The sequence below is a fragment of the Brachypodium distachyon genome, chromosome 4, assembly GCF_000005505.3.
Source record: "Brachypodium distachyon strain Bd21 chromosome 4, Brachypodium_distachyon_v3.0, whole genome shotgun sequence".
Taxonomy (NCBI): domain Eukaryota; kingdom Viridiplantae; phylum Streptophyta; class Magnoliopsida; order Poales; family Poaceae; genus Brachypodium; species Brachypodium distachyon.
Window position 1 is genome coordinate 11794799 of NC_016134.3, and position 19723 is coordinate 11814521.

The 19723-nt window shown below is 45.5% G+C and overlaps 1 pseudogene; it reads right to left on the reverse strand.

Annotated features, from left to right (window-relative positions):
• Positions 1–3065: 3065 nt before the first annotated feature.
• Positions 3066–8264, reverse strand: LOC100835964 (annotated as a pseudogene).
• Positions 8265–19723: the final 11459 nt, after the last annotated feature.

A 19723-nucleotide genomic window follows, 5' to 3' on the forward strand; every position in this document is an offset into this window, starting at 1 on the left:
CGTCTCCTTCTTTGCCGACGCCCGCACTTCCTCGTCCAGCCATGCCTGGACTTCGGCGTCGGAGGCCGTGTAGCCGCGGAGGCGGCGCCGCTCCGCCTCCTCCTCGTTGGCGCGCTCAGCGGCGTGCCGACCCGGAAACTCCTCCAGGTCATCATCACCGCGGTACTGGATGGCGACGCTCTCGTAGTCGGCCGGAGGAGTCCACGCCGGCTCCGGCTTCGGCCTGACGAGACGGAGGTGGCCGCGCAGCGGCGATGCGGCCCGACGCTATCAGGAGGAGAAGCCCCGGCTCATCTTTGATGAGACGAAGCGGCGGCGTGCCCGCCGCCGAGGAAGACGAAGAGGAGCCGGAGCCCACCCAAGTAGCGGTGGCGTCCGGTCGACGCTGGTGGAGGAGGAGCGCCGCTGTCAAGCCTCGGCTCATTGCTGGCGACGATTTGCACCAGGACGGCATCAAGAGACCGCCCTGGCTGCTGCCAGAAGGCGCGCCGGCCATCGATGTTGTGCCACACCGTCGGGTGAGAAAGATCTCAGACGCGTCGGCGGTGCTGCTCCTCAAAGAAGGGTGTCCAGTTGCTGCCGGTGTGGCAGTCCCACGCCAGCAGCGCTTGCTCCTCTGGCGTCAGATTGCGGAAGAAGTGCTCCGCAATCCTCTCCCACCAGCATGCTCCCGTCGGCGGCGGCGGCACGGGCTTCCCGCCCAGGCTGACGACCCAGCCGTGGGGAAGGCGGCAGTCCGGCGGCACGGGGTAGCCGGCCCGTGCCAACGCGTTGGCCTCGTCGAGGCGGAGCCAATGGCATTCTTGCCAAGGGCCGGCCATGGCGATGTGAAGGAGGGGGCAAAGAAGAGGAGGAGGATGGCGAGGTGTCCGGGCCGGCACTGCCTTTTATAGGGGCCGAAGCGCCGAAGTAACCCACCGAAGGAATAAACGTGACGAGAAACGGCGTTGGGAATGTGCGGGGCGCGCCGCGTGAAAGCCGACGAGACTGGGCGGTGGTTTGACCCGGCGACCGCCATAACTCGCCTAGGGAAGCCAAGGCGAAGCCGTTGAGGACGATAAATGGCTCTGACAAGACGAGCCCGCGTCATATAACGCTTCGCCGGCGTCCCGGCTCGCCTCCCCGTGGGTTAGGTTCGCCTTGAGAACGCCAGCTAATTTACTGGGCCGTGCCGGCTAAAATTTAAGAATAAGAGGCCTGGCTGGGTCTGTGTTTGGGGTAGCTAACTCAGCGCGCACAACGACTAGACCATTAGGCTACTAGTTTCCTTGCAGACACAAGTGTCTTCGGCACCTGCACGCACCACCACCTGCAGCTTCACGCGGCCGGACGCATCGCACGGCATAAAGGCATCTCGCCTCTAGGTCGCATCGCACGACATCGAGCATCTCGCATTGCACGTTACAACTGAAGATTTGCCAGCCTAGTACGCGTCGCACGTACACCTCGTCGGAGTCGGACTAAACTTGTCTACATTAGTTGGGTTTGCCTAAAGATCAATCACATGAAGACGCACAAATTATGGCCGAAGGCAATTGTCGTGCTTTTTCTTTTTATTTCTCCAAACTCAGAACTTACATTACAAGCTTGATATAAGAAACCATGGACTGCATGTGTATATATACACAACCACATACTGCCTTGATGCCTAGACCTACTCGGACCAGGTTGTCCAAACGGACTCATACTAAGTTAGCTACTAACTCCACTACTAATTCGTACTAGCCGGACTGAATATTAATTCCCAATCCGATTACAACTAGGACCTTAGACACTGCGGGTGCCAACTCAGATTTGCAAGATTAAGCTAACAATCTCCTCCTAATCTTGACTCGTGTCTTCCATGCTTCCCTGATCTTGACTCACCGCAGCTTCACGACTCGCCGACTCACTCAACGTATGATTCAGACTCCCAGTCACGTTAGTTCCCGCATGGACTACACCGTCCACACCTAGCGCAATACGTGCTAGCTAAACCCATAGCTCCATGTAGAGACATGTTCTCATTGAAGAGACTCACCTTCACTGGTACACCGTCCCACTATACGCTTGAGCTTCCGTCTTCTCGTCGAGACACACAGATGACCACCCGCCACCTTGTCTGCACGCACGTCTTCGCCCTCAGTGATACACCTCACAGGACAGCTCTTCGACCGTGACGCACTTCCGCTTATAGAGTCCCACGCAGACGAGCACTTGGACACAACCACGATTCACAGACGCTGACCTGGACGTACATATGCAGCTTGACCCGATGTCGAGTACGTTCGGACGATCAGGATGATCTCCCGTTACTAGGAGATCGGTCCACTGCGATGATAGTCCTATCTGATCTGCTGAACGTCGCTCCACTGCACAACCACCGATTGCCTGATCCAATCCGCTGAACACCTCTTCGCGCACCGGCACCGTTTGCCCGCTCTTATCCGCGGACACCGCTCCGCCGTTGATTGCCCGCTCTTATCCACGGACGCCGCTCCGCCACCGTTGCCTGCCCCGAGGCGCTAGCACATCGCCTCCCCGGGGCAAGCGCGTCTTCAAATCTTGGACCTCGCTCTGATACCAAATGTTGGGTTTGTCCAGAGATCAATCACATGAAGACGCACAAATTATGGCCGAAGGCACCTGTCGTGTCTTTTCTTTTTATTTCTCCAAACTCAGAACTCACGGTACAAGTTTGATACAAGAAACCATGGACTGCATGTGTATATATACACAACCATGTACTGCCTTGATGTCTAGACCTACTCGGACCAGGTTGTCCAAACGGACTCATACTAAGTTAGCTACTAACTCCGCTACTAATTCGTACTAGCCGGACTGAGCATTAATTTCCAATCCGATTACAACTAGGACCTTAGACACTACGGGTGCCAACTCAGATTAGGCAAGATTAAGCCAACAACAGGATCTACTAGCACCATGCAAACGAAAATAATCAAGATTAAGGCTAACAGATGCTTCTTGAGTTCTTGGGACCACTGTACTAAATGCTTACTCAATCTGATCAGTTTTATTCATTCGCCATGGTACAACCACATATACATGCAAGTACTCGTCATTAATTATTGGTACGCCAAGCTGCTGCCAGGATGCTCGCATCTTGGAAAATCTGCCGGAGGTGGAGGAAGCGTCGTGTCCAGTGTCTTCCCATTTTCCACCTCGAACGCCACCGCCATGCCCATCGTAGCGTGGAACCCATAATGACAGTGCAGGAACCACACCCCAGGGTTATCTGTGACAAACAAACCGGATGGCTGCCCACCCAGCTGATGGCACGACGACGGTGTTCCTCACCGGCGGATCCACGAGGTTATACTTCTCCACATCCATCTCAGCATTGTAGTTTCCGAGCCCCTGCGCAATGACGAAGAAGTCGTGTCCATGGAGGTGCATTGGGTTGGAGTCACGCTGCAGTAGTGTCGTGCTCTGGAACACAATGTCCACCGTGGTGTTGAACTGAAACCTCCTCGTAGTTGTTATCCTTGACGTTGACTCCAAAGCCGCCACCTTCCTGCCGAAGTCGATAATCGCTTGGTCAGTGAAGTTGTACACGATAGGTGGTCTGTCAGGTAGTTCGTGCAAGGTGGCTGCATTACTCATGTTGCCGTGGTAGTGTGCTTCAAGTAGTGGCTCTGTCGTAGGGATCTTGAAGGAAACGTTGTTCATGGTGGCCACTAAGATCACATTTTCATCAAACTCTCCGCAAGGCGATGACGGTGTTGACACATGGCCTTTCCTGCAGATAGTGCCTAGGCAAGGCTAATGAACAGGCGCTCGTTGACGTCAATGGGAAACCGTGGGTGAGGAAAGGCGCTAGTCAAGTTGCCATAGAAGTAGAAGGATGTGATCGGGTCATGCAGGTCAGGCATTTCTGGCACCATTACCGGAGCACCAATGGGTAGATCTTTTCCTTGGCTTGGATTGTAACTGTACTGCAGCACCCCTCGTGTCTCGGACACTGGGATCTGTGTGTCAGGCAGCGGCGGCTGCATTCCCAGGGCCACCATGTAGTACTTGCCGGGAGGCGCATCGGCTACCACAACTGCGTCCACCGACTCCCCCGGCGCGATTGAGATGATGTCAGTGGTGTACGGCTTGACGTAATTCGCATCGGCGGCCACCAGGGTGAACTTGTGGCTGGCGACCTTGAGGTAGAACTCTGAAAAGAGCGCAGCATTCACTATCCGCAAAAGATAAGTCTTTCCTTGCTCTACCTCTAAAACATAATTCTCTTCCAAGGCACCTTCAAAATCAAATTCGCGCAAAAGTGCACTGTAAGCTTCACGTGTTTATAAAAAATCATGCGCAAGAGTTCACACTAAAATTTCACTATTCGTTTGTAAAAAGAAAGAAAACAAATGTGCAGATTATAATTGTTATTGATCTGGAATGAAATTAATGGAAGTGTAATTAATTATTTACTAGTACTAGCTATTTCAGCAACAATCACAGTACTTACCCGAGCAATTATAAACATCTCCAAGTTTTCCGTTGATTGTAGCATTAATGGGATTGTCATCGAAGGAACCATCGGCCATCCTCCTGTCCAACTCAACAAGGTCCACCTCCCACCACTCACCTACAATTAATCATCAAAAGAAATTCACGCATGCATTTCAAAGCACACTCCTCAGTTGTAGGTATATAACTCTACTCTATTTGTCCTAATCCTCTTGCAAACTTGGACATTACAAGTGCAAAACAACCAAACCTATAAAAATGGGAATCTCCTTGTGGGGCTTAGGGAATGGGTACAAAGTTCCTGCGCGGCCTGATCTCGGCCGGATGATGAGAGCGCCGTGAACTGTTGCTCGGAGGGATGCAACGTGGGCGTGCCACCAGAGTGTGCCCTCCTGCCCGACGACACTGAACCGGTAAGTAAAGTTGCTCCCTTGTTGTATGGGGCACTGTGTAATCATCCCCACTCCGTCCGCCCAGCAGTTCAACCGTTGCTTCACCCCATGCCTGTTTTACAATTTCCTGATTCTATGAATGACAAAAAGGTCCTACAACAATTCTTAGGAATTGTAAATTATGCGAGAAATTATATAGATAATCTAGCAAAACTAGCTGGACCTTTATATGCTAAATTAAGAAAGAATGGGCAAATGTATTTTAATTCTGAAGACATAAAGTTAGTCAAGGCCATAAAAGAAAAGGTCAAAAATTTGAAACCTTTAGAATTGCCATTAGAAGATTATTACTTTATAATCGAAACCGATGCATCTAAAGTAGGTTGGGGTGTTATATTAAAGCAAAAACCTAATAAGTACTCTCCAAAGGCAGAAGAAAAGATATGTAGTTATGCCTCAGGAAGTTATAAATTAAAAACAGTAAATAATATTGATAGAGATATCCTCACGGCAGTCCATGCAATAAACGCGTTTAGGCTATACTTGGGATTTAAAGAATTTACAGTACGCACTGATTGTGAAGCAATATGTAGATACTATAATCAAATCAATAGTAAGAAAAGTTCTACTAGAAGATGGGTCTTATTTGAAGATATCATAACTGGAAATGGATATAAAGTTGTTTTTGAGCATATTAAGGGAAAAGATAATTGTTTACCTGACATATTCTCCCGTTCATCAATCTTGACGGAATGAAGCGTGGATTGCTTCCCAATGGGGTGGAAGTATTTACCTTTGGAAATGAAAACACACTGAATATATTTCCTTTGAATACATTTAAATCAAATCTAAGGGACATATTGCCCTTGATGAAATTCAAGAATGCATACTTGACAATTTCTGGTTCCAATATAATAATAAAAGAGAAGAAAAAGGCTATATGCTATCAATTCTGAATAGTCTAGCCGAATATTTCAATATGATGAACAAAAGTTACCAATATCATCAAATATTGCAGTGCAAGAATATAAGCCATTATATGTACTATTTGATGGAATCAAACCTGGAATATATATGACCTTTGAGGAAATAATAAAAGAAAAGCTAGACGCAAGGAAAAGGAAAGAGGACATAACATGGAAGAAATATGTTGATGTCAATGAAGCCTTGAGCAGAGCAAGAAGTATGATAGGTGAAAATTATTACATAGAACCGAAAGCTAAAGAATATATTCAAAAGATCAAAGGTGAAGAAATTTCTTCTTCATCAAATACGAAGAATGTAAAAGAAGAAACATTAATATTAAAGAAGGTAAAAGAAGAAAAATCTCCTAAATATCAAACATACAAAGACTGCCTAATAAAAGGAGTGGATCCTTTAGATTCTGAATATATAGATCTGAAGATAAACCAAGTATTAGAAGATACCTCAAAAATATGGAAAGAAGAGTTAAAAGAAATTTTTTTAAAAGAATTACGACTTGAATTCATGCAAAAATTTGAAGAAATGAAGAAATAATATGATTTAAAAATTGAACTAAATCTTTCAAAATTTGATTTTAATCTTTCGGAAGATGATCACATGGATATTGCAGGCCATGGGCAGAAACCAGAATTTTAATTGATATTACTATCAATTATTCGGGCGGGGAGGACATATACACCACCTCCGAACATATACACCTATACCCGAATATTTGATAGAATATAATTTGAATATGATTGAAAACTAAAAAGAAATAGTAAATAATAATTAAAAATATTAAATTTTAAGAGTCATCGTTAGCATGTATTAGGCATATAAGACCCATTATCACCATACAAGATCACAAATGCATGGGATCCTATGATTTATGCGTACAGACGAAGAATAGCCAAGGAAGAAGACAATAAGGCTGCAGTGTGTCGTAGACACTATCATTAAAGCGCAAGACTATTCCCAAGATGAAGGAAGTCACGTTCGTATGCAACCAAAGAGTGAAGTGGCAGCCAAAAGACCCCTTATCACCATGCATGCATGCATCCAAAGGCTCTAAAAGAAGCTTAGGACCTATAAAAGAGGTGCATCATGGACATGGAGAAAAGTGAGATAAATAATGCATGGGAGCACTATTTGAGCTAGCCATGGTGCCTATATAAGGAGGCTCTTTGTAGCATTGGAGGACACACAACCATCGAGCACAACACAAGCCTTCAGAGCAGCAAGTAGTTCAGGGCAGCTAGCCAGAAAACTATCTGCTCTCTAGTAGTAGTAGTACCACTTCCCACTGTAATAAATCCTGTGTAATCAAGGCATTTGTAACATAAGACTGGGAAGGTAGTAAGGTAATTTCTTTATCTTTGTGTGAACCCTTCGGGGGTTACCGAAAGGGAAAACCGTATGTAAGCTATATTGTGAAATGAAATAGTTTAGTTTTTTCCCTCGGTCTTTTTAGCATGTTTATATGGGTGGGTGCTTATGCTAGGGATCCTATAAGAGAAACCTCTGCGTGTAGTTCTCTGTTAAGCCGAGTGTATGGCGTTGAAATGAGAACCTTGTGACCGTAAAGAAGTGTTTCCTTCGGGTGAAACTGCCTGGAAAGACGATAAGAATTCACCCATATAAACCTGACTAAAAACGCTTAGGAAAATAAACTTAGCTACTCCTGAAGCAATATAGTAATAAATACGGTGAGTACTAGGTAGGATTATTAAATCACTGCGAAAACCGTCGGTAGTTTCGTTGGCCTCACTAGCCTCTTAAGATCCTGCAAAAGATAATCATAATATTAAAATATTTAATAATATAACCTAATATTAGCCGAAATAATTTGAATATTAACGTACCTAATATTTATTAATATTGCATATTTGTGGTATATATGATTGATTATACTTTAGATCGAAATCCACATGCAATAACACTGTCGGAAAATGAAATGAAAATAATTAGCAGTAACCAATGGATTGTTAGTCCATGCGGGGACTTGTTTACGACATGAACAACCACGGAGTCGCCTTCTGTCACGTCGATCGCCGGGCCTGGGACCTGCCCGTTCACCACCGTTACCAGCGAGTCCCTGCAGGCTCGGTTCATCTTCACCTGGCTCACCTATATATACGTGTTGTGTTGGACCGCGCAAATTAAGCAGACATATATCCCGGTCAAATCATGTGTAGATTAATAGAATTTCCAAGGGCGAGGAAAGCTTATACTCACTCCGTCCCATATTAAGTGACGAAACATTACATTTATCTAGATGCATTTGGATATAGATGCATCCATATTTGAACAAAACTCATTTAATACGGGACGGAGGGAGTATATAAGTTATCATACCACAAATGTGTGCTCGACGACCGCCGTGTCACCGCCAGTGAGCATGCCGAGGAAGAAGGAGACAGCCACAGCGGCGGCCGGGGAGAGCGGCATGGCTAGAAGCCTTACAACGCTAAAATGGGTTGCTAACTAACTCTCCCGGACAATATATATACTAGTATGAATTATTTGTAAAATTAATGCTCCCTCCGTTCAACAAAAAATGTCTCAAATTTGTTAACATTTCGGTGTATTTAAACATGACTTAGTATATACATGCATTCAAATTTAGTCAAAATTAAGACATCTTTTGTTGGACGGAGGAAATAACAGTAGTATGAATTTGAACAGTGTTGATTAGTTGGCGCGTCGCCGGCCAACCAACCACAGCAGTGAATGAGATTATCATTGGATTATATATACACCTGCGAATTAACAAATACTAGACGCCTGAGAAACCCTGCTCTCGCCGGACAGGAAGTGTATAAAGTTTAAAGAACACGCGCAGCGCGTGACTACATATATGTGCGTTATATGATAATGAAAACATGTAGATGCAGCACCGGCACTGCTATTTTTCCGTTTATGATAATGAAAACCGTATATGGGGAAAAAAAAAGCACCGACAACGCATGCTACCGACACTACTAAGTACTCCCAGTGTTCCACTTTGGCATCGTTTTCATCGCCTTACGTGGAACTCTTGGCTCCGGATCAAAACACAATTAGACCGATGGTGGAGCCCCTGCCAGCCAATGCAACACGCTGAAGCCAGAAGCCTGGTAATTTCCCAATTTTAGATCTGTGGAGCTCCACCAAAATTTTGATTTTATTTTATTAACTTCTCAGATTTTAATTTTCTGAACTGACTCTCAATTTTCTCAGCTTTCCGTCTCCTCAAGTTTTGATTTTGTCAACTTTTAGAGTTTTGAATAAATAATCAAAAAAAGAATTGGAAGAACTCTCGATCTTCTGAATAAAATTTCAGAAGAAAAAAGCATATCCTCCTTTGTTCCAAAATATAAGGCGTATAACTTCTGTTAACCGTTAGGTTTTTTAAAATTTGACCAACCGCGTAACAAAAATATCAACATCTACGATGTCAAATGTAGATCATTAGAGCAATTGTGAAATATATTTTCATAATATATTGGTTTGACACTTTATATGTCGATACTATTTGCTAATTTTTGGTTAAACTTTTGAAAAAATTGACGATCAATGAAAGTTATATATGCGCAACATTTTGAAATTTTGAAACGGAGAGAGTATAACAAACTAACAGCATCCACATAAGAGCAACTCCAGCCGTCCCCCCTAAAGACCCCCAAAATATAGGTGGCTATAGGCCTGGCCCGGCCCGTCACAGGCCCGGCTCCATCTAAACGGGCCTAACCCGGGCACGGCCCCCCGAAGCCCGACAATAAAGGGGCCGGGCTGGGCCGGAACCAAATGATCACCTTGAGGCCCAGGCGCAGCACCAAGCACAAACGGGCCGGCCCGGCACCGAAAGCCTGGTGGGCCTTAAAAGAAGCCCATGAAAAAATCACAGCCCGGTGGCATGTGTTTATGTGTGCCAGCCCATGGAGAATTGATCAAGATGTTCCTTTTCCGTACCTTGACACAAGCAATTGTTACTGCAGTGGCTAGTGAGCGTGAAGGTTGAGAGGGAGGTCGGTGGTTCGAGTATCGAGGACAACATATTTTCATTTCTACTTGAATGATCATGTCTTTTTTTTTAAAAACTTGCTAAACGGGCCGTGCTGGGCTTGCCTGACGGGCCTGGGGTTGAGGCCCAGGTGCAGCAAAGGCGGGGTTTCGGGCCGGCCCGGCCCGATTAAATATGTGCCGGGCCGGGCACAAACGGGCCAAGCCCGTCAGGCTTCCGGGCTTTTCGAAAAAGCCTAGCCCGATAGCCAGGTATACCCCCAAACGCCAAATGGGGGCGGCGGCACCCAAAACCCCACCCATGCCAGCCGCCCAATTCTAAAAAGTAGCCGGCGCAGCCTAAGATTTTAGCCGGCGCCCCAGGGCGCACCCAACTTATGTGGGGGGGGGGGGGATCGGGGGGCGCCGGTTGAAGCCAAAAGGCAATGCGGGCCACATCTGTCGGCGACATAAGACAATGATCATGACATGCGACACCACCGGCATGGACGCCGAGGCGAAGGCGTGGTACGACAGCCAGCGCATACTCATTTTGGCCGAAGCGAGAGCACCGGCGTCATCGACTTCACCATTGGCGCCCGACACAGCAGCATCGGCGACCTCTACTCCATCGGTCACATCACCGCCCGAAAAAACAACTCCGGCCACTTCTACACCACCGGTGAGCTCCGAAGTGCCATCACACTGGCAGATGACGAATGGGCCGAGTGATTTCACTTTATTTAAGTTTGATGCTATTTTGATCGCTGAAACTTGTGATGAATTTGGACGATTTGTGATTTGGACAGGGCTGTGAAGGGGCAGCAAAATTTTATTTGAATTGTATGGCCGTTTGATGGAGGGTGCGGCGGCCCTTCCAAATAGCCTAGTGCCCGACACAATGTTCGGGGGGCCAGTGGAGATGCTGACGACAAAAGAGTAGCCGATTCTGGAGGAGCCTAGGCGGCCGTTGGAGCTCGGCCGATCGCCAGGCCAGGGGATGCGCTTGTGGCCCACAAGAAGCAGCCCATTCGGCCCGGGAGCTGCCCGTTGACCACCGTGACCATGCATGCAAACATCTCGATCAAACTACGAGCATCTGCAAATTAGTATAGCAAACTGTAGCGGTGTGATCAACCTGACAGGAAGGGTATATAGTTTAACAGGACCCATCCTGCAAAGTGTCTAGATATATGTAGCATTTTGATAAGAATTATGGACGGATGTGGTATTTATTATACGCACATAGGTCAGGATTTTGCACATGAAAAAAATTATAGATAATACCTACCACCTGATTCATGTAATCTAAAGAGTCCAAGAGGAAAATAATTTATAAATCATACAGTCCAAACAGGCCCTAGAACATAAAAGTTGTAGACGATGAACTTGTTCAGCAGATTAAGTACCATAGAAAACAACATTATGTCTCAGACATATTTTAGTGTCAGACAAAGTCAACTTAATCGGTGATGGGCATTCTTCCAGCACAACAACAGTATGTCTCATAAGTTTTTTAAAAAAACAGTATGTCTCATACATATTAGTGCTTGACAAAGCCACCTTGCTTAAAACCAACTATTTCCTCCATCCAATAAAAGATGTCTCAAGTTTGTCAAAATTTGGATGTATCTAGACATGACTTAGTATATAAACGCATTCAAATTTAGTCAAAATTGTGACATCTTTTGTTGGACGAAGGGAGTACTATTTTCTGATAAATATACATCCAGTAAGCAGAGTCAGAGCACCATCTTCCATCTATACTCAATGACAGCAGATCTTTACTTCCACAATTTAAGTAAAGCCTCAATTTCTGATAAATATAGATCTTCCATCTATCCTCGATGACAAAGCCACCTTGCTTAAAACCAGCTACTATTTCCTGATAAAAGCGAAGTAAGTTCATCCCTGCAGAAAAAAAAAAGTTACAACAAAGAATAAACTGATGTGGATGCAACAAAATCTTTACTTCCGCAATTTAAGTAAAGCCTTCCGTATCATCTGCGAGTACAGTACAGCTCAAGACTAAAACTGCATACTCTGCTCGTTCTTGCTGTGAAAGAGTCTCGAGACACTTTTTAACAGCTTGGGATCAGGCCTTCCATGTAAAATTGAAAAGTACAGTACGTCCCATGCTTAAAGGGGTCTCAAGGAAATTTTACTCGAGTTTTGAAACAATGTAAAAAATAATAACACATAAATTGGATGGTATATACAAAGGCTCAAGGCCGTCAACTAGTACTAACTGATGCTCATGTTATGCTCCATAAATCATCTGTAATGCCTAAAGATGTGCAACATGCCCAAGACATTTCCCTGCCTATATATTTCTAAGGATATATATTATACATCCCGATTTTTTAAAAGCCAAACCTGGACATCCTACGGGCAGGGGACAAGCTGATCAGACTGATATTGAGCATGCGTAATATAGCCAACAAAATTGAGATTGGCTCCAATAGACTAGTTTTTTTTTTCAAATGGACAATAGACTAATTTTTTCACCCAGTAACATGGTTACATACAGCTTCACTAATTCCTAGGGGCTCTAATCAACCGATCGTGAGATTTTGTTTGAATAGGTTCAATTGCAGCACTACCAGTGCTATCAGACCTAACGCAAGGACCGAAATGGACTGGGTTACCTCAGAAGACCTGGTTCGGATAATCCGGCCAACCTGGGTGGTTTTAAATACAGCGGAGTGGATTTACCAAAACAGATGGGTATTGGTTGTCGGAATGAGACTGAAAGCTTGCATCTCTTACGTTATGAGTTCACTATGGATTTATTTTTGACTAGTTTTTACTCTTATTCTTCTTCAAAGGTAATATAATAGCTGAAAAATGCATCGTAGGTAATAGATGTGGGATATTCCCCAACAGCAGAGGGATAAATTCCTTTCCTAGTATGAAATTGGCACAGTCACATGGCAATGTTGATCAGGACAGAAAAAATATGCATGATTAGCTTCCGTAGTTTGACATGCCTGAATTTGAATCAATTTGCTCCATTATACCCAGCAAGATTAAGGTTGGCTCCACTAGACTAGTTTTTTCTACCTTTTCTATAACATGGTTACAAATAGTATGAAAACCTCCTAGAGGCTCTAAACAAGCATGAGATTAGCTTAGATAGGCTCAACTGTGGCACTGAGAGTCTGAGACCAGCATTATCAGACTCAGCTTGGTCCAGCAGTTGGACCTTAAAAACTTGAATGCAAGGAACAAAATGGTCTACGTGAGCTCAGAGGATCAGAGAACCTGGACAGGAAAACCCAGCCAGCTGTGATGGTTTAAGTCAACCTGAGTGGATATGGCAAAGCAGATGACGATGTGAAGTTGGTGCTTACTGGTTGTTAGTAAAAGATGGGACTAAAAACTTGCGTGTCTTATTAGTTCACCGTGGGTATATATTTGCCTAGTGTTTAATCTTGTTCTTTTGAAGGAATATAATAGCTGAAGCTATGCCCTATAGATCATCATAGTTTGGTGGGATGGTTCACAACAGCAGAAGAATAAATGTCTTTCCTAGTATGAAACTGTTTTGTTTTATATGTAAACCCACATGGCAATGTTAATTGATCAGAAGAAAACAATGACCACCTTCCATAACTTGACAAATTCTCATAATAGCATAGAACAATTAACTTTCTAAGCCTCTAAGGTCATATATTGCCTACAAATATGTTCTCCAGGTTATGCCAGTTAATTACTCAAAACCAGAACTTTAGGAAACCTTACTACGGTTTGGCACACTTTTCGGTTTCATAACGTTGAATTTCATGTCCCGTGCTAATGATCCATAAGACCATAACACACCCAAATCTGTACCTTTTGGTCATTCGAGAACAAATCTGACACGACGGATCCACTTATCAGCACTGATATGGTCAACACAAGGACAATGTGCTGAAGTGCTGACATGGATACAGGACCCACATTTTCTTCTCTCTCCAAATCTCTTTTCCCTTCCTCCATATCTCTTCTCACTGCCTCCCAACCCACCATGGCCAGAGCTTGTTCCACCCCGCCGAACTCCCAGTCCACCATGGCCAGAGCTCGTCGTGGCCACCATGGCCAACCGAGCCTACAACTACAGTCTCTCGCCGTGCAGCTCCAGATCGCTGGCTAAGCCAGCCCAATCTCCCTTCTGCAACCTACGCCTCGGCTTCCGTCCCGCTAGCCGTTAGGCCGACCTCAAGAGTTTTGGAACAGGCACGAGCAGCTCGAATGCCAACCTCTCTCTCGACGATAGGGTCCCGCGGAGGAGGTCAAGGTCCAGCTATGAGCCACCGTGTCCGTGCAAGACCAATATTTGGAAGCGCATAGATGAAGATTGTGAGGAGACTAACAAGTTGCTCGCTGCCCAACTCAACTTGCTGTCCTTATAAACCACGATACATGAGCCCAAGCTGTCAAATAGGCCAAAGCTAGAGAATTATGTGTGATGTAGATGTGAAATCATAGGTGATGTGTAACATTGGCAAGTATTTTAGATGAAACATTGATGTGGATACTTTGGATAATATGGATATTTATGTGATGACATGTATCTTGTTTGGACTTAGTGCTTTGCTAGTGGTGTGCTGATCCATTAGTTTCTTATGTGAAAATATGGCGTGAGTTGTGTGAAACTTACCCTGAGTCAAGTCGTGGACTTGTGCTCGTACTGGTTATTTATGTGTTCGCTTTCAAGTGTTGCCGGAGCTAGAGGAACGTGGTCGATGACGGGATCGAGGGACGAAGCTTGGGAGAAGCTGAGGTCGAGGATCAAGGTCATGCGGGACGTTCGTGCGAAGGAACAATGGAAGTGAAGGCTACGATGATCCGGGAGGGCACCGGTTTGTCGTACGTTGTTTATACCGGAGATGTACGGTATTGGAGATATTCGATACGTGATGGTCGAGTTTTGAAGACATCACAAGAAGAGTTGATGGCATGGAGTGATATCGACATGAACATATGTAGGTCCAGCCGTGGCTGGATGAGAGCTGTTTAAAGATTAAACAGTAGCGTCATCAAGATGGCGTTGGGATGGAAAAGTGGTCCACATGAAAGTTGTGCGGGTCGTCGAGACGAACAACTTTGCTTTTGGAGTCATGTCAATCCGAGGTCGTATGCGGGCCCCACGGGCAAAATACCGACCGGGACAGAGGAGTTCGTGTTGGATTCAGACTCGGTTTAGGGTCGCGAATTTTCTCTTATAAATAGAGGGAATCCTACATAGGGTTTTTAGCAAGGACGTGAGGCAACTCAGAGCTTTGGATCTAGATCAATTCTTGGAGAGTTCTTGGATGCATGGTTGCATCTTTTGTAATCGATCGACATCGTTGCAATAAAGACATTCGTTGGCGGTGTCATCTCTGTTTTTCTCGGATCTTCGTGAAATCTTCGTGCTACATCTTTCTAACACCTTGTTGCAGGTTTATCATGAGATCAAGAGAAGATTGTGATTAATTCATCTTTCTTGTTATTCCTCGAAATTGGTTTTAGATTAATCCTCGTAACTTTCTGTCAGCTATTACTATTTTGATCATATCTTTTGATTGGTACGTCTGATTGAGCTGATTCTTGTTGCGTTGGTTAGATAATTTCAATACTTTTCTTTTGCATACTCATATGTATTTTTTGGTTTATCCAATCAAAAGTTACGTCTGTTTTACTATCATGGACAGAAAGGTGATTTAGGGTTTGAACTTTCGGGAAAAGTTTTAATTTGCTTCCGCGCAATCATTCACCCCCCCCTCTGATTGCCTATCTCGATCTCACAATTGGTATCAGAGCAAGGTCTCTCTAATTTATCTTAACCGGTTGATTAGTCTTGCTAGATATGGATAGGTATTCTACCAAACCCTGTGTATTCGATGGTGTTGATTTTCAGTTTTGGAAGGCGAAGATAAAGGCATACATCATGCCACAAAGCTACGCCATATGGGAGAAGATCGCCAAGCCCTATGAGCTTCCCGCGGACAATGCGATCACACCAACAAACTTGGTACACGTGGAGAACAACTACAAGGCGAGGAACTACGTCATCCAAGGTCTACAACGAAGTGACTTCGACCGTGTCGCTCACCTTGCATCCGCTCATGAGGTATGGAACGCACTTTGTAGTTATCATGAAGGATCAAACTCTGTTAAGGAGGTGCGTCGGGACATGTACAAAAAGGAGTACATGAGATTTCAGATGAATACAGGTGAATCTTTGGATGAATTCTTTGCACGCTTTAATAAGATTCTCAGCAAATTACGTGCATTAGGTGTTACTTATACTGATGCTGAGGCTTCTAGGCAACTTTTGAGTGCATTAGATATGTCCATATGGGAGATGAAAGTTACATCTATTAGAGAATCTATTGTCATGAGCACACTTACACTTGATATTCTGTACTCAAAATTGAAAACTCATGAATTAGATATTCTTGCTAGGAGAACCGGTTCCAAATCAATTGCACTTGTTACTAACCCTGGCAGATCTAATGATGGTACTTCTACATATTGCTATGCTCTGTCTTCTTTGTCTCAACTAACTGAAGAACAGCTAGAGCAATACCCAGAGGAAGAATTGGCACTCCTCACCTCTCGTTTTACACGTGCCCTGCAAAATGTTCGTTCAAGGAAGAGAGGTGGGAACAATGCTCCAAGGTGCTTTGAATGTGGTGATCCAAATCACTTTCGCCAAAATTGTCCTAAATTCTTTTGTGCCCAAGTTGTGCCCAAGTGTAGTAAGGTCCCCTAAGGAGGTCTTTTGACTTTGAGTAATTAACTCAGGATATAAATGTGTTCCTTGGTATGGTACTAACTTTTTTCCTTATTTGGCAGTCGCTTGGAAATTAGTATTGAACAAGACAGAAAACAGCTAATTTTTTATAAATAATACGAATTTTTTAATCATTTTCGAAAATAATATGTGTTTTTCAAAATTTACAAAAGTAATACGGCCTCGGCCTGGGCTATGCCGAATGGGCCCAGTCGGCCTGGCCCACGCCGATTAGCCCTAGTCGGCCTGGGCCAGGCCGACTGCAGGCCCCCAGTTGGCTTCGCCCAGGCCGACTGGTCCAGTTGGTCTGGGCCAGGCCGACTGGATTCAGTCGGTTTGGGCCAGACCGATTGGAAGTAATTCCATTCCATTTTTTTTCGGATCCTTCCGGTCTTTTGAACTAAAAATACTCGACAACATGGATAAAAGTAACACGCATAATCCAATTGGAAGTAATTATTCTTCGCCGCTAGTTCGTTGCATGATCAACGCATGCACGGCTGAGGCCCTTTTTTGTCTCGAATCCTTGCGGTTTTTAAACTAAAAGCTTGACAACTTGGATAAAGAGTAACATATATCGATAATTTGCTGGACAATTTCTGTGTCGATTCTTTGCGGTTTGTTTGAACTCAAAGACTTGACATTTGGATAAATTAACATACATCGATAATGTGCTGGTTACGGAACCAAGGCACGACTAAATTAACATACATTGGTAAAACCGCAATTGGACATAATTAAAGATAGCAAATACATTATAAACACAAGCACTACTGAGTCCACTTAGGCCATTTTCCGCTCGTACCGCCACGTTCTTCTGCAGCCTTTGCCACGACGGCCCTTTCTCTTTGCCTCTCCCTTTCTGCCTCACGAGCATCTTTGCGCCTTCGTTCCTCTTCTTGCATCTCAAGCGCTCTCTCCCTGTTTTTCCTTAGTGCTTCGTCAATCCAACGACGTTGTTCCTCTCTATGCTCTTTCATCTCTCTCTCTTGCTCCTCTTTCTTCTGGGCTGCAGCTTTTTCCGCACGCTCCGGAAACATGTTTTAGAACACCTAAATGTGCTTACCGGAGGCTTGTCATACGGCGAAACCGGGACAGGTGGTTCATACTCATAGTTCGCGCACATGAAAAACCTCATGCCCAGCTTATCTGAAAAATCTGTCACCTCCTTCACTTTGCATAGATTGCCGCACCAACACCTGAGATGTTCCACCCTCCGAGGCAACATCGCATCTTTCATCCTCCTCGGCCTCTCGCCCTGGTCCGAGCAAGGCAAACTCATTTGAGGACACTGGAATATTGGAAAAAACAGTAGTGGGAAGGATGCTTGGATGACTATCGGAGATGAGGTATTTATAGGCTCTCAAACTCATTCTCCCGCCACCGTTTCCCTCCTCTTTTTCCTGCCTGGTTTTCCCGCCTCCTTTTCGCGCCACCGTTTCCCGCTTCCTTTTCGCGCCATCGTTTCCCGCCTCCTTTTCGTGCCATCGTTTCCCGCCTTGTTTTCCCGCTAGCGTTTCCCGCCTCGTTTTTGCGCCACCGTTTCCCGCCTCCTTTTCCTGCCTCCTTTTACCGCCACCGTTTCCCGTCTATTTTAAGTTGTCGGTTTTAATTTCAGTCTTTCTATTGCATATGTATTTCAGTCCTGCCGTTATTTATATGCAAATGTAACTTGAATAAGAATGCGAAAATTAGTAACATGTCTCTCTCATACATAGGACCTACATCCAAATATCAGGCATGGCGTTTGGGACGACGTTCCGAGGGTGCCTGTGGCGTGGTCCAACCATACCTATAAGGTGGCACTACGTTGCGCGGAGGAATCACGGACCCATCCTCACGATTCTGTGTATCCTACTGTGTGGGATCTGGTGGCGGAGTACTAAACATCCAGCTGTGTTGGACAGAATAGTCCTCTCCTTGAGCGTGATCCTGCTCACTACCCCACGAGGGTTCAGACAACGACGACTGATGCCCGTAGGCTCCTGCATGTGGGAAAGTACTTAGCATTACAATTGCGTAGCAGTCACGGTAAGGAAAACAATAGATAGAAATATACATACCCTGTGGCTGGGTTTGTGGACGAAACTTGAAGTTCATCCTGGGACTCCGCTGGTGCTACCACGACGAACCTCCAGCCTCAAAAGAGGGCTGCTGCTGGTGCCAATAGTCGAAAGAAGACTGCGGTTGGTGCCACGACGAACCTCCGGCCTGCTCAGGAGGAGGTCACCTAGGCGTCGACTGCTCTGGTAGACGTGGACGCAGGTGGTGTCGGGGGTGCGGTGCTTCCTGCTGACGTGGCCGCTGCTGGTGCGTGGAGTGACGAGGGGGCCGTACGGACGCCTGGTGGTGAACGACGTCGGAAGTGCGGGTGCACGTGATAGCCGCGTAAACAGAGCGTAGCTTCTCCTCCATTCGTCTAAGCCAGGACTGGTGCGGCTCCCGTGGTAGTAGAAGTGGATCGGTCGAAAGCAAACGTCCATACGCAGCGAACTTGGCCTGTAAATCCTGTGTCAACTGAGCCTGCAATTGGCACGAAGAGTATTACATATATATGGCAAAGTACGTAACAAACACATGCATTATGTTAAGAGAAGATACTTACCGCGTGCTGTCTAGAGCCTAAAGTAGACTGGCTAGGGTACATATCTTGTAAACTCGGCTCAGCTATCTCCTGGGGGTGAGAGTGCTGAATGATGGTCAATCGGGTAGCTGTCATGTACATTTGCAAATATCCGTTGAATAGATCGAGATCAAAGGCCGCCAATGGCCAAACCCATGTCGTCGCAGTCTCCCACTCTATGACGTACGACTGAACCCTTTGCAGCCACTAAGTCTGGGTCCTGGTACTTCCCTTCCTGGTAAACCTGAGATCGCAATAGAAAGTTGAACAATAAATTCTGTACAATTCTGGACGACAATCATAAATTGGAGAACTGCACATACCTGTGGACGACCTGTGGAAGTGGATCCTCCGTCGGTGGAGGAACGACCAACTGGCGTGCCCCAAACTGCCTCATGACCCTCTGCTGGGCCATCTCCTCCACGCAGACGTTGAAGATGATTTTTGATTTTGTCATCCAGTAAGCGTAATCTCTCGTGCAGACCGTGGACATCCCGCCAGGGTATCTGGCCTCGATGGCGTCCTGTGTGTACGGCT